Source organism: Garra rufa, chromosome 11 (genome assembly GCF_049309525.1).
Source record: "Garra rufa chromosome 11, GarRuf1.0, whole genome shotgun sequence".
NCBI lineage: Eukaryota > Metazoa > Chordata > Actinopteri > Cypriniformes > Cyprinidae > Garra > Garra rufa.
The window spans coordinates 17,705,657-17,721,833 of NC_133371.1; the positions used below are offsets into that span (position 1 = coordinate 17,705,657).

At 40.8% G+C, this 16,177-nt stretch overlaps 1 long non-coding RNA gene across 1 annotated transcript; it reads left to right on the forward strand.

Moving 5' to 3' along the window:
- Positions 1 to 10,685: 10,685 nt before the first annotated feature.
- On the forward strand, positions 10,686 to 13,981 carry LOC141345664 (uncharacterized). The gene is made up of 3 exons (XR_012357056.1): positions 10,686 to 10,915; positions 10,999 to 11,042; positions 13,444 to 13,981. It is a non-coding gene; the product is annotated as an uncharacterized lncRNA (long non-coding RNA).
- Positions 13,982 to 16,177: the final 2,196 nt, after the last annotated feature.

The following is a 16,177-nucleotide window of genomic DNA, read 5'->3' on the forward strand; positions in this document are numbered from 1 at the left end:
TAAATGTAATTCGTTACTACCCACCTCTGTATACTGCATGCCGCTGATGGCCTCATTAACTGCTACTTTTCAGAAAACTGAAAAAAAACACTTCCCTCTGGTTTCACAGACCAGACTTAAGCCTAGTTCCAGACTAAAATGATGTAAATCGGAGCTGTTTAAACTGGAGAGGAATAAAAAAAACTTGTACTGATCGTTAAACTTGTCAGTGCCTTGTTTTGTCTCGAAATGGACACGGCTCATGGCTATGTTTGCATTTTGTTCTATTGTGTAACCAGATTAGTGTTACTGTGCTGATAGTGCTGATAACCAGTCAAGATCATTCGTTAGCGGGCTCAGCATCTGTAGGATGAACCAACAACCCAGTGGTGACAAATTCGATGCTCCATAGTGAAAATTCACCGAATTGAGATTATTCAGCGTTTTCTCATCCTTCCGTCATGACATCATTCCATTTGAGATTGCCTGAAACACCAAGAAACGCCTCCCGTTCTCATCAACATCATCATATTCGCCGGTCTCTCATGCAGGGAGTAATCCTTCCAGATGTACTTTTAAATCATGTTTCAGTAGAGACCGAGAATAAACTGTATCTGGACTCAACAGGACCAGACGGGAAACCAAGGGCAGATCGTTTCGCTGCTCTTTTGTTTAAAAGATTAATTCCTCTCAACCTTTATCAGAACTGGGCAGGTTCTGTTAACTTTGACGGCTCCAGGGGGAAAAATGCACTACCCATCAACCTTCGTCAAGCACTTTCAGATGCTGTTGGTCGGAGATTCAACCCCGCAGTTCATGACTGGAAGCTGATAAAAGACAGACTTAACGAACTTCTCCGAAATAGAGGAACTACTTTTCCACTTAAAAAAAAATAAAAATTGCATAACTCACTGGAGCACTTTTTATACTTAACAACTGTATCCGTTGCAGTCATATAATAAAAGCTTTATTGTTTTGAAAAGTGAGCCTTCTGTTTATTTGTCTAAATTATTTTCTATATTAGGATATAATACTAGGGTTGTTACGGATTGGTCAGGTTCTGCACCCACAATCACACCCCGATCACAATCACCTGAGTTCTGATCACCACGCACCTGCACTCAATCAGCAACTCACCATAAGAGCACCACACACACAGTCATCATTGTCCGGGCTCGTTTGCACGAAGCGGACTCATTGAGCTTCACTCTTGTGGTCTCAATTCCCTGCTATACTTTCCTTCTAACTTACCTTCTGATAATTACCTGTATTCTCGTCTATCCTAGTCGAAATCTCGTCTCAGTCTCCAGTCAGCGGTGTGTCAGCCATAAGTCTGTTCACGGATCTCCAGCAGTGTGTGTGTGAGTGTTTCCACCTTCACCGGTCCTTCTCCCGTCGTTCCTGGAAAGGAAAAGATATACTGTCTTCACGTATCCATCTACACATCAAGAAACTCATCCAGAACTGTTCACTTACCCGGTTTTTCACGCTATCATCATCATCCTGCTCTGCTGTAAATAAACTTGTTATCATTATCACTTACCTCAGTCTTCTGGTCTGCTTCCGTAACAAGGGTACTACTATTACTATATTAGGATATAATACTAGGCTATAGTATTTACATGGACATTAGGCCAAATCTACATGGGTCTCTTCCCTTTCCCTTCACTTATTTTTTAAGGAAAAAAAATAAAAAAAATAAACTGCATGGGCAGCGCGCCATCATAATGTACAGCATCAAAAATGTAAGAACAAATCTAAAGAAAATAATAATAATAATAATAATAATAATACATAAAATAAACACTCCTAAAAGTACAGCATAGTTTTTATTGCTCATCTCTACCCAAATCAATCAAATCAAGTGTATCTAAAATTGTATGGTATGATAAAGACGAGCTACCTCTCAAACATGCATATCTTCATTTGATGTTGCTTCAAAATGTTGAAATTAAAAAAATATTTTGTAATTTTGTACTTGTTAATTTTCTTTCTTTTGTTTTGTTAATTTATTATTCATTAAGAAAATTATATTTTGCATATGGGCATTTTTATTTCTTTTACATACAGCTTTTTTGAGTTTTTCTCTGTGCACAAGCTCTGCGTGTGATGTGCGTGACGTTCTGATGTTTCTGCTGCTTTTTGCTTGTGTACAATTAACCCCTCAAAACGAATTTAGCTGTTTTTAATGTGTCACAGCCACGTATCAATTTAAATTTAAATGTAATTTAACACAATCTGCTCCTGCTTATGAATAACTTTTTGCTTGATGATGAAGTATCTAAATAGTCTATAGCAGGGGTTTTCAAACCTGTCCTGGAGCCTCCCCTGCCCTGCACATTTTGCTTGTCTCTCTCATCTAATACACCTGATTCAAATCATCAGCTCATTAGTAGAGACTGCAAGACCTGAATTGGGTGTGCCTAATAAGGGAGACATACAAAATGTGCAGGGCAGGGGAGGCTCCAGGACAGGTTTGAAAACCCCTGGTCTATAGGATATAACAAAGTGCTTTTCCAGTCTCGCTCCCACAAGGTTTTATTCCGCATCTACTCGCTCCCGCTATATATTAACTATATTATTTGCCCGCTGCCCGCTTAGAATAAATTTCTTCCCGACCCGACCGTTTCTTGTTAAAGTTAGTTCTAGTTTCCAGAATCATACATTTAACCTGTTAACCCGCACCGGCCCGCGGGCGGGCTGGAAGGGCGTGTTTAAGCGTCTCTACGTTTTTAATTACCTTTGTTTTAGAAAAATATTCAATCAACTATCAAAAACTATATATCAGTTGAAAGCTAAAACACTCAAGATTCATGTTCTGAGCTTGTTTTCGAAATCAAAACACCAGAGAGGAAAGGGTTAACATAAATGATGAAGGGTCACAGCCATGTAAACCGTAAAAGTGAACGGCACTACTTCCGTTTCATTGCCTATATTTCCGATCAGCTCTGACTTGTCTAAGAAACAACAGCACAGATTTCAAGGTAAGGGTTCACTGTTCAAAATGCATCCCAGTTTTTAATCCAAAACAAAGAGTAAATGGGGTAAAAAACGAAAGATCCGCCTTTGTTTACATGAGCGATTCGAGTTATAGTTATCGATAACGTCCATTTTGAAAGAAATATCGATTCTGTTGTGTCCTTAGTACTCAGTAACTGCACACAAAAAAAATCCGTTTGCTTCTTTATTCAGAACATGCTACCATTCACCGAACTATATCAACTGCTTCTCTCCGGATCATATATAGCACCCCTTATACTTAGCTATATACTGCCACCTTTTGGTTAAACTGCAAAACACAACATTTCCCCTCTCACTTGAAAGGTTTCTTCGTCACAAGTTACTATTTAGAACATGTTTGGGTTGTTCGTTTTAACTGCTACAAATTACACCCTCAGTAAAGAACTTAAGTAACCAAATAACAAACATGTATTTCTGTACACGGTTACTAACATTAACTTTACACTGCCTTAAACACTGTAATGAAATTACATAACTGCAAGCACTTCGGCAATTATAAAAGTTCACATAACTTCCAGTGTACATCAACAAGATCTCTTTTTTTTTTTCAAGCATGTATACAGTTTCAAAGGTTATCTTTGCTATAATCCTTCAACCACACCGGTGATCTACACACTCTATTACTCCTCCTAGGATCAAATGTCACTTGTGACTGCAAGCCCTCATGTTGAGTTGCCACAGGACCTTTAAAACGTGTTAGTTTGGACGCATTCCATTTCTTTTTGTCACTTAGCACGAAAGTGCTTTTCCCAATTTGTTTCTCAATGTTCAAGGGTGGAGAGAATTTGGATGCTCCCTTCCTCACATGAACAGGTCTTTTCACTCTCACTCGGTCCCCTGGTTTGAAAGTAGGGTACTTGGCTCCACGTCTTTTGTCTGTATACGTCTTACTCTTAAGCTGCTTGTTACTCACAGTGTCCATAACTCGAGCACATTTGTCACTCTTAGGGCCCACGGGAAAAATGTTCAGCTTTGTAAGCATTTTGCGATGGTGCAGAAGTTCAGAAGGAGAAACACCTGTAGTGTTAGTGAAGCAACTGTACTGTGCGGAGTAGCTCGGTAATTCTGCAAGAACTCAGTCACTGCATGTTTCCATGGTTTCCCCATTTGTTCCGCAGAAAGGATGCATTCCTTTAGAACTCTGTTCCAGCGTTCCACAGCAGCATTTCCCTGAGGGTAATAGATGCTACTGCATATGTGACTTATTCCCCTCTCTTTTAAGAAGTCTGCAAACACACTGGAAATGAACTGAGGCCCGTTGTCAGTTACAATACACTGAGGATTGCCCTCCCTACTGAAGACTGAGTGAAGGAAGGATGTGACCACTTCTGCAGTAACATTTGGTGCAAACGCCACCTCTGGCCACTTACTGTGGTAATCAATTAGGGAGATGGCAAAACGGCAGTCCGAAGGGCCACTGTCAAATGGTCCGACTATGTCGATTCCTAATTTCTGCCACGGATCGGGCGGCAGACTGACAGGCTGAAGAGGAGCAGGTGCAGTTTTTGCTGATTTATCATTCATTTGGCAGGTCAAGCAGGAGGAAACTGCGGACTGCACTTGAGCATCCATCTGAGGCCACCAGAATAGATCACTTAGCCTCCGTTTAGTTTGAACAATTCCTTGGTGTGTCTCATGCGCTAGGTTTACCAGCTGACTGCGTAATGCAGAAGGAACAATAGCACGATGTTCACCTCTCCTCACCAGCACGCCATCAACACAAAGTTCATCACGAATGCGAAAGAAAGGCACTAGCACAGGATCCAGATCATGGCTTGTTTTTGGCCATCCCTGACTAATTTGTGAACGCAGCATAGCCAGGTCTGGGCAGGATTCTGAAGCAGAAAGGAAAGTCTCCACAGACAAAGTAGGCAATCCAGTAACAAAAGCAACCATTTCTAGATCCAGATCACCATCTGATTTTGTTGGTAATGGCAACCGGGATAAACAATCTGCAGCACGGTTAAGGCTTCCAGGTCGGTATACGACGTCATTCGTATAGCAAAGCAAGCGTGCTGACCACCTGGCCACACGCATACCAGCCCGGCCAATGCCCTTGGTTGCCAGTAGTGTAGTAAGTGCACAATGATCAGTTCGGAGTGTAAAGTGTTGACCCCATAAATATGGCCGCCACTTTTCTACGGCCCAGACACAAGCCAACACTTCCTTCTCGACCGTAGAGTATTTCCTTTCGGCTGCTGTAAGTGTTCTAGAAGCGAATGCTACAGTTTTCTCAGTCCCGCCTGGGTGTATTTGTGTTAAAACCCCTCCCAGTCCATAGTCAGATGCATCCGTCGACACTATTATGGGAAGAGAAGGGTCAAACAATGCAAGCACCGGGCTTCTAGATAGCAGTTCTTTCAATGCTTTAAAGCTGCAATCAGCAGAATCAGTCCATTCAAACTCAGCATCTGATGTATCTCTCAGCAGGGCACGCAAAGGCTCAGCAACAGAAGCGAAGTTAGGCAGGAATTTGCTGTACCACGAAATCAGACCCAAAAATGAGCGCAGAGAAGCAAGGTCATGCGGTGCAGGGGCATCAATGATTGCAGACATGTGTTCATCATCTGGAAAAATTCCACTTTTGGAAATGACATGTCCAAGGAATTTTAGGGACGATTGGCTGAACGCACACTTCTCCCAGTTTAGTTCTAGTCCTGCATCGGATAAACGCTGCATGACAGAACGCAGCGTCGCATCATGACTAGCCTGAGTAGCACCATACACGATAATATCGTCTAGGTAGTTCCTGACTCCATGTATGCCTTTAAGAACAGTTTCCATCATCTTTTGGAATGCAGACGGCGCAGAGGCCAGTCCATATGGGACCCGGCAATATCTGAAGAGGCCATCATGCGTGATAAACGCTGTGACATCTCTGCACTCCTCGTGTAAAGTAAGTTGATGGTAAGCAGCCGTCAAATCAATTGTAGTGAACACGGAAGCGCCTCTAAGATCATTCAAAAGTTCCTCCATGTGCGGTAGAGGGTGACTGTCCACAATTAAAGCCTTGTTTGGCTCACGCAGATCAACACAGAGACGAATTTTTCCTCCTTTCTTTGCAGTCACGACAATAGGTGAAATCCAAGGGGAAGAATCGATTTTCTCAATTATGCCCTTTTTCAATAGTGAGTCCAGTTCTGCAGAGACAGCTTGTCGGACAGCGAACGGCAGTCGGCGTAACTTTTGGCGTACTGGGTTAGCGTCAGATTTGACTGTTGGCTTATGGACGAAGCCCTTCACGCAACCCACAGAAGTATTTGGAGCAGGAATGGTTTCACCAACAACTGCATGCAAGTCGTCAGGTGCAGGCATGGTATGAAAGTGGAATGAACAGTTCAAAGCTAAAATTAAGTCCATACCCATTAAAGCAGTGCCGCCTTTGACAATGTAAAGGCACGCAGGTGTTACCTTATCATTCAGTGAGACGTCTGCATGTAAACATCCAAGGACTGGAATATCCTCTTTCAAGTATGTGACTAGTTTCACTTTAGGAACCGTGAGTGAGCAGTCTGAAAAATGACTTTTGTACACGGCTTCAGGCAAAATTGACACTGAAGAGCCAGTGTCCACGACTAATTTAGTCTCAACTGAAAGTCCGTTTGATGTTGTAACACGAACATCGCATAAAAGCTTGTCTGCAGTACTATTGATAGCATCAGTCAAAAGAACAACAACGTCAGGGACTACTTCCCTAACATCTTTAGAAGAGCGACACACTTTAGAGAAATGTCCGATCTTACCACAGGAATGGCATTTGGCATGGGCGGCAGGACAGTTGGTAGCATTAGCAAGGTGATTTTTAGCTCCACATCTGTAACATGTGCGATTTCCTCTCCGTGTAATATCAGCAACAGATTTAGCTCCATCACAACGTGACGTGCTCTTTTTCCCGATACTGAAAGGACTTGGATGCCACGGCATTAACCGAATTTTGCGCAGCGAGCGTGTCCGAACTTGAAAGCGCTTGTTCCACCTGACACGCAATAGTAACAGCAGAATCCAGCGTCAGTGACGGTTCCAACAAAAGTCTGTCTCGTACTGCTGGAGCATAGGATCGCTCAACCAGCTGGTCTCGCAGCATTTCGCTTTCCATATCAGCATAAGCACACGAAGAAGCTAATTCCCGCAGAGCAGACAGGAACTGTGGAATTGTTTCAGCAGCACGTTGAGAACGCTGACGAAAACGATGACGAGCAACCACAGTATTGACTTTTGGCATGAAATAATCCTCCAGCGCATTCATTGCATGTTCAATTGTAGTTCCCGTATCAGGCAGGGTGTAGAAAAGACGCTGTCCTTCAGTACCCAAGCTGTGTAGCAATACAGCACGCTTTCTTGCATCAGGCCATGAGCCTCCTGTAGCATTAATGGCCAACAAATAGTTCTCGAATATTTTTCGCCAAGTAACAAAAGGGATTGCAGGCTCTCCACTGCACGGTAGAAAAGGTGCAGGCGCAGGCACGGAAACCATCGTCGCCAAATTGTTGTGTCCTTAGTACTCAGTAACTGCACACAAAAAAAATCCGTTTGCTTCTTTATTCAGAACATGCTACTATTCACCGAACTATATCAACTGCTTCTCTCCGGATCATATATAGCACCCCTTATACTTAGCTATATACTGCCACCTTTTGGTTAAACTGCAAAACACAACAGATTCTACTTCGTGTTCCAGCGTTGAAATGCCATACATTTCCCATAGAATAGACTCTTCCGAGTAAAATGAGTCCTCCCCCGTCTCTCTCAGTCAATCAGAGCCCAGTCCATGACGCAAAGTCTCCGGAGAGGTACTGACTGGCTCACCGGGGTGTCACTCTTGCGGTCATAAAGTTTGGCTGTTTCAAGCAAGCCAATGCATAGCCAGCAAAGTTTTGATCTTGAGAATTTGGATAAAACAGGTTTTAATTTTCCCCCCAAAAAATGTGTTTAATTACACCATATGAATGTATATTATTATAGACCAAGGTCCTAGCTTTTCAGCAATGTACTGGTGTCACCTCCCCATTTTGTATTTTTTTCATAAAATAGGCGTTTTACTTTTTAGTGTTTTACAACGTTTACTTTTTGCTTAAATCAAACAAAAAATGTTTTTTATTTAACAAATGTATTTTTGTATTAAAAGAGACTATTACTTTATTAACTCAGCAGCACTGACAAAATATATTGTAGGCCCCTATGCATATTTATTTAAAAAAATTAAAACTCCCTCTGACGGTGGTGACACTAATCTGACGGTGGTGACAGTGGCCTCATTACAACATAAAATTCCAAAATGTATACCACTCAAGTCAACGGCTTCTTGTTTAACATCTTTATTTAACTATTTGGTCCAACAAATAACAATCCTGAGCACTCTGATAAAACATTTTTAAAATATTTCAACATCGTCAGACAGAAAACCTGACGGTGGTGACATCTGACGGTGGTGACAAAAACCTACTATTTCCCATGATATGCATTAGTTGTTCACATTAGCCATCTTGTTTTCACTCTGTTGCTAGCTACTTCAGACTTGTTTTTAAAAAGTATACATTTATGTCATAATCAAATCTAATATTATTTATACAAAAGAGACGGTGTTGACATGTTATGGTTGCCACAGTAGCAGTGTCCAAAAATATGAACAATTTTAAGAGAAAATAGCAAATTTACAGGAGCTTGGCTGATCTTGAAGCATGCAGTAGAGCTGAAGATTTGATAATGTGGTCCTCAGGAATGCAGTTGACCTTGTAGTTGCCTGATTTTATTGCTTTTTTATAAATATCTGACGGTGGTGACGCATATGTGGGACACATTTTGTGCAACCAAAAATATTTGTAAATATTATTCAAACACAGTGTTTGTAATTTGTGATACATATTACAATGTACTCTTTCATATAGTAAAATTATTATTCAATTAAATGATTACTTTTTGCTTTTTTAATCAAGCTGAAATGATTATCTCCTATCTGAGGACAAGTGATTTTGTAGGCAATGGGCCAGATTTGATAATTAAATTAATACAAAATTAAAAGAAAACTATAAAAGAACCTTACATATGTGCAACTGACCCTCTGATTATAATCTTGATTCTTTTGATTTATGAAAATGTTCTTCATTTCCAACAGAATGAGCACTTTTCTTGTTGGGACATGTTTTTGCCAAATTTTCAAGAATCAGTAATGGAAGTGTTAGCCAACCACGAGGACGTTTACAACGAGTGAAAGTTTGCGTAGTTTGCGTAAGCAGGATTCAGGAATACCCAAGCGCAAAGTTAGGTTGCATTCGTGCGTTCTCGTTTACGCACGCCGCGTACATATGTACAGCGTCTCTACCAAGTAGGGCTCGCTGCAGCCTGTGGTGGACATCCAACCCCGCCCACATCCATGTGTGACGTCAGACACCACGCCCACGTCAATGCGTCATCGTGTGACTCCCCTCCCCATCGGTAGCCTTAAAGCGGTGCATTTCAAAATACTTCACGAAATTTATCCATGTAAAGTAGCTCTTTCTAAATTCATGGACATTGATAATACCTGCAGTTTCTGTAACACACATGAGGAAGACTTGTGTCATTTGTTTTCTAATTGTGAATTGTCTCTTAGTTTTTGGTCTGATGTTAGCACCTTTCTATTTCTGCAAAGAAATGTTAATTATATGCTTTCTTTAAAAGATGTTATCTGTACTTATTCTCATAAAAGTAAAATGATTGAGTACATTGTTAACTTTTACATTTTGCAAGGCAAATATTATATTCATAAACAGAAATTTGCTAAATGCATACCAAAATGTAATTTATTTTTATCAGAAATAGAAGTTTTTAAAAAGTCTTTAAAACAAATGAATACATTTGTTGTTACATTTCACGGAGAACTTTTTTTCTGGTTATGCTCCCACAATATAATTTTTGTATATGTACGGGAAAAGGAAGACAATTTGAACTATTGTTTAGTTGTTTCTAGGTTTTAATTTAGTTTTTATTTATTTATTTACTTTTTATTTATACATTTATTTATTTATTTTTTTCTCTCTATGGTATTAGTTTATTTTTTATTTTTTTATTATTATTTTCCCCCCTCTTATTACATATTGTATTACTGTATACAGATTAAGCTTGTATTTTGTGCATCTGGATTTCTATTTCAATATTTTTGTAATGTCCAATTATTCTTTAATAAAATAATTAAAAAAAAAAAGAATCCCGATGTTGTACGCATGTGCAAGAATGGTGGAAGTATGTTGTATCGCGGATGTAAACAAAACAGTTTGTATTAAATAATACAAATTAAACCTAGGTCATCTTTCATATGGAACTAATTACATTTGAACTGCCGGTAAAACGCTTGCTTTGGTTGATTGAAGTTAGGAAAATGGTAATTGGTAATAAAACATTTAAACCTTACCCTATTTGTTTGTGTAATGACATAAATTCACGTTAATTATAATAATTAATTATAAAAATTTTTTGACATAGCTTAGACAAGATCAGATTTAGACGGACAATTAAGTTTTGTTATTGTAAAAGTAACACTTAGCATATTTTCATTTTCATCTAATTCTCTAAAGATATGTCCACAAATGTGAAGATTGCTAATCATATTATCACTATTTTAATATGTGTTAATACTATTTAATATGTTGGATGTGTGACGTGTTTGAACATGGGCGTGGCGTCTGGCGTCACACTTGGATGTGGGCGGGGTTGGATGTCCACCGCAGGCTGCAGCGAGACGCTCCTCGTCTCTACGCTACATTGACTGCTTGTCAGCGAACGGATTTTCTGCAAAAGCTTACATCTGAGTCTCTCCATCATAGAACGTCGACTTTATAAGAGTTTTGTGGCGTTTTTAGTGTGTGGTTTTTCGAATTCGTGGCGAAGAACAGCAGAAAGATGCACTGAGATGCACCCTAGCCATGGATAGCATTAGCACGTAAGTGTCAACACCGTTCTCCGAATGTTTATATGTTATGTATTATGATGTGTCTGATGTGTTTTGTTCATGTGCTGTTCTAGATTGTAAACATGACAACGGAGAGGAAGTGAGAGGACTCCATGAGGTATGTATGTGTTTGTTTGTGCGTGCCATGTGTATGTATGAGTTTTGAGTGTGTGCGTTTGTTTGGGTTTGGGTTTGGGTGTGTGTGTGTGTGTGTGTGTGTGGGTTTGAGTGAGTGAGTGAGTGAGTGAGTGAGAGAGAGAGAGAGAGAATGCAATATATGTAAACACAGTGTTGTGGATTTGATTTGTTTTGTTTACACATTTTCTTTCTTTCTCTCTCTTTCCTGTCTTTCATTGACTGGCTTCCAGTTTGGTCAGAGAACAAACATTTTTAGTGACTGCCTTGAGTCTTCCTACACTGAAAATACTATAAATAATGTATTTAGTTTTACAGTAGTTGGGTATTTGTAATAAGCAGAGAAAGACATTTACAAATGTAAACAAATGTCTTGTTTATTCATTAGTTGTAAAATTATCACAGATCAAATCTGTTTTGCTTCACTTTTTGTTATTAGAATTGGTCAAAATTAATAATTTTTGAGTTGAATGCTCAAATGGTGTTCTGAAATAGTTTTGAGTTTGGTTTCATTGAGTAGATGAGTTCTGAATGATACACATATGTAGTGCATTTAGTACACAGTGTCATCTGAATCTCCTTTTTGAAGTATCTAAATATCCTTTTTGAAAGGATTCCTTGACTTTTCTTGAAATAAAAGCTCTAAATGACATTTCCCAAACTTTTCTTGAAATAAAATACATATAGTTTCTGTAAGTGAAACGTGGAGAAAAAAAAAAAAAAACACCTATACATAATACTAATTATTTCAGGAAAAGTTTAGGCGTCCTTTCAAAAAATACCATTTGGAGACTTGGTAACCAAAAAAACTACAAATGCTTTTCATAAATATTTTTTTCTAGAGTGTTTTGGTGGGCAGAGCAGTTCTGAATTGATATACATAAATGTAATGTGTTGTTTTGACTCATTTGATCATTTGGTTACCAGGTGTCCACTTGGGGTCTCCAAATGGCTTTTTTGAAAGGACGTCTAGACTTTTTTTTTAATAAAAGCTTACAGAAACTACATTTTTGGGAGTATCATCCTCAAATTTGAATCAAAGCATGAACAGACATTCAGCTTCATCCTATTGGTGTTTTCAAAGCCCTATCATCCAATCCTCATCCTTTTTTCCCTAATTATATTTTATTCAAAGATATCGCGAGTCACTTTCATGTATGTTTTACCTTGTTTTACTCTGTTGCTATACTAATTTTGAATTATTTTAACTCCAGAGTAACAAAGAGTAAGGTGTCTACTTTCAATCAATACCAGATTTATAAATATAGACCTTAGGGTTCAAGAGCTACAGACATTTTTATTTGGGTAGGTCATTTTTCAGAAAATGCTCAAAAATAGGGGCGCAAGGTCCAAGTTGTTGAATTTTACCAACTTTCAATAATCAAAATTGTACTCGGTTACTTACATAACCTTGGTTCCACGAGATATGGGAATTATACGGGAATTAGTACTGCATCGCTAGATGCTATGGGGAAAAATTATTTTCATAATACAGTGCAACTGCAAGAGCATTGGTTCGTGCAGTAAATAAAAAAACAAACCAATGTTAATGCAGCAGAGCTGAACGAGCCTACGGCTATGAAGCCTGCCAGAGCTCACCGGAATAGTCAGGGTAATCTGGCTATATAAGCGGGCATTCTCGCAAAAAATCTCTGCCCTATTAGCATAGACACAGCCCTGAGTAAGAAACAGCAGTCTGCCATTAATGTTTTCTTACTGAAGCTGCTGGGGATATACAATGTCAGCGCCAAACAGGCATTACATGTGTTGTGTTTTGGGATGCACCAATTGTCATGATCTGGGCTGTGGGGCTTCCCTCAGCCACCTGAGGTCGCTGTTTTCCCTTCCCTGCACTGCACTTCCCTAATTATTCACTCCTGTCTTGTCATTAGCACTGATTACACTCACACCTGCTCACAATTATCTGGTCTATAAGAACTCTCATTTCCCACTACTCATTCTGGCTGCATTGTCTTCTGTGTGGTTTGTTTCTGTGTTTCTCGCTGTTCCTGATGCGGCGGTGACCGCTCTCGCTGTTCCTGATGCGGCGGTGACCGCTCTCGCTGTTCCTGATGCGGCGGTGACCGCTCTCGCTGTTCCTGATGCGGCGGTGACCGCGCTCTCTGTTCCTGACGCGGCGGTGACTGCGCTCTCTGTTCCGGACGCGGCAGTGACCGCGCTCTCTGTTCCTGACGCGGCGGTGACCGCTCTCGCTGTTCCTGATGCGGCGGTGACCGCTCTCACTGTTCCTGATGCGGCGGTGACCGTGCTCTCTGTTCCGGACGCGGCGGTGACCGCTCTCTCTGTTCCTGACGCGGCGGTGACCGCTTTCTCTGTGCCGGACGCGGCGGTGACTGCTGGCGTTCCTCTGGCGGCTATGCCAGCTCACATTCCTCTGGCGGCTATGCCGGCTCGAGTTCCTCTGGCAGCGGTGCCCGCTGACGTTCCTCTGGCGACTGACGTTCCTCTGGCGGCTGAGCCAACTCACGTTCCTCCACTGCACGGGCCTGGCCCGCCATCCCTCCCCCTGTTTCACCAGTCCCCCGTTCCACCTCCCTCCAGACTTGTTTCGGCCTCAGGGAACGTCTGGAAGCCGTTCCGTAGGGGAGGGGTACTGTCATGACTCTGGGCTGCGGGTTTTCCCTCAGCCACCTGAGGTCGCTGTTTTCCCTTCTCTGCACTACACTTCCCTGATTGTTGCACCTGCCTTGATTTTGTCACCTGTCTTCCCCAGCTGATAACACTTATGATTTGTCCTTATATTCTCTACTCGTCCTTCACACTGTGAGTCTGCATTATTTTTGATGTTTCCTGTCTTCTTCAGTGTTTGTTTCCCAAGCCTTGATCTAGTCGTGTTTGTGCCGTGTTGGCCTTTTGTTTGTTTGTTTATTGTTTTATTATTAAATTCATTACTTACCCGCACTTGGACCCAGACCTCCTTACTCTAACGTGACACCAATGAACACAGGAGTCTTCATAGACTCCCTCCATCTGAGCCACTGAGGACACTATCCTCTCCACTAGGACTTTCTAAAATTACAACTATTAAAATTTACAATTATAAAATTACAATTTGCCTCAGGCAAATTAGTGTCTGCAAATAGGTAGTTACCACTCAGCTTTTATTTAGTTGCAGGTGTAGTGAATTTGTTAGCTCAAGTAATTTAAAATGATCAGTATGTGTGTGCACATGTATGAGACTATGTTTCTCTCATTACATTGTAAGATAATTAGCTCAAATGTATAATGATTCAAATAAGGAATCGAATCAAAAGATTCGGAACTTGATTAAATTTATTCAGAATTAATAGATTTAAGCTTCTTAACCATTCGTCCAGCAAAGTGGTCAATTCAGGATACCTTATTAACTCTGTTTATCTTATAAGTTCCCGGCCAAGAACACACATAAACCAAATATTACTTTAGGAAATGTTAAAGCTGAGGTAGCTTGATCTAAACGCAGATAGAACTTTTGTGAACATAAAATTCAAGACACTTCTTTTAATGAAACAATGATTTATTGACTACTCTAAGACACAAAACTAATCCACCAAAACACACACACACACACACACACACACACACACACACACACACACACATGTTGGGTTTACATGTTTTATGGGGACATTCCATAGGCGTAATGGTTTTTATACTGTACAAACCGTACTTTCTATCGCCCTACACCTACCCTACACCTAAACCTAGCCCTCACAGGAGATTGTGCATACTTTTACTTCATCAAAAAAACTCATTGTGCATGATTTATAAGCCTGTTTCCTCATGGGGACCTGAGAAATGTCCCCACAAGGTCAAAATCTACTGGTATTCCTATCCTTGTTGTTTGGTCCCCACAACGTGATGAATACCAGGTACACACACACACACACGCACACTCATACAGTTTCAGAGATGGGAAATTACTGAATTGAAGAGAACCCCCAAATGTTCTGGTATCTGCTACTAGTTCTTAAATCGCAACCTTAGAAAACCACAAAAGCAGAGAGCTAACTTAAATGATATCGCACCAGATTTCAGCAAGAATGTGAGACCTTGTTTTACTTGCGTTTGTGCCGGGAACGGGGATTCCGGGGGCTCGTCTGAGTGAAAGTTCTGGTGGTTGCTGGTCGATGACGTCTTTGGGAGATCCTTCAAAGTTGAGGATTGGGTTGCTGGAGCCGGTCTTCGGTTGCCTGGTTACGCGGTTTGACGCGCTCAGAGCTCTTCTGCGTTGCGAGACTTTGAAGAGTTTGGCAGTCGCAAAGTTTTCAGTTTGTTCTGTAGAGTTATGATGGAACAATCACGTGCTTGGTCAAGCGGGCGAGCGCAGGTGAAAAGCACTCAAACCACGGCAGGCGAAAGACCAAAAGCGACGGCGAAAGGCAATGGCAAAAAGCAATGGCACAAGCCAATAGCAAAAAGCAACGAACTGTTAGAGTCCTGAGATTTTAAACAGGCCGCCTAAGCACGCCCCATGACGCTATGGTCCAATCGAATCTTGCTGCGGGGCGGAGCTACGCCCCCTGGGCTGTACCTTCTGGTGCGTAACTTAAGATAATAAAATCTCTGCACGTTCGTTATTAACCTCAATAAACTGTTGCAATGCATAAAATATACTCAATATCAACTTCTCATTCATTTTGACGAGCTGCATTCATCAAGATTATTCATTCCATATCAAACAGTGGTATATTGCTTGCATGCTAATACATTTGACAACTTCCTTTCCTAAAGGCATATAATGCATAGATTAAACTTCCAATGATCACATAAAACACATCAAGCATATAAAAGAAAACATGAAAACATATGATACTGTTGCTCTAATAGCAATACTAATAAGCTGATCGTTTCTTAAAGATTGTCTCTGCAGTGTGCTCTTCAATTGAGACACGCGCACCGCGGAATGTCAGTCGGGAGGGAGACAGGAAGTCCGAAAAATCATGTGAATCATGCTGGACGGATCATGTGCCTTGCAGGCTCGTATAAATCTGTCCTGTTCTGTGTTAACAAGCGTACCCTCTGTTGATCAGAGAAGTTTTAGTGTCCTGTGAATTACCGTCTTCCTGTACTCCTGACGTGGATTAATGTTAACCGGGCAGGCCGGGTCAAAACTAG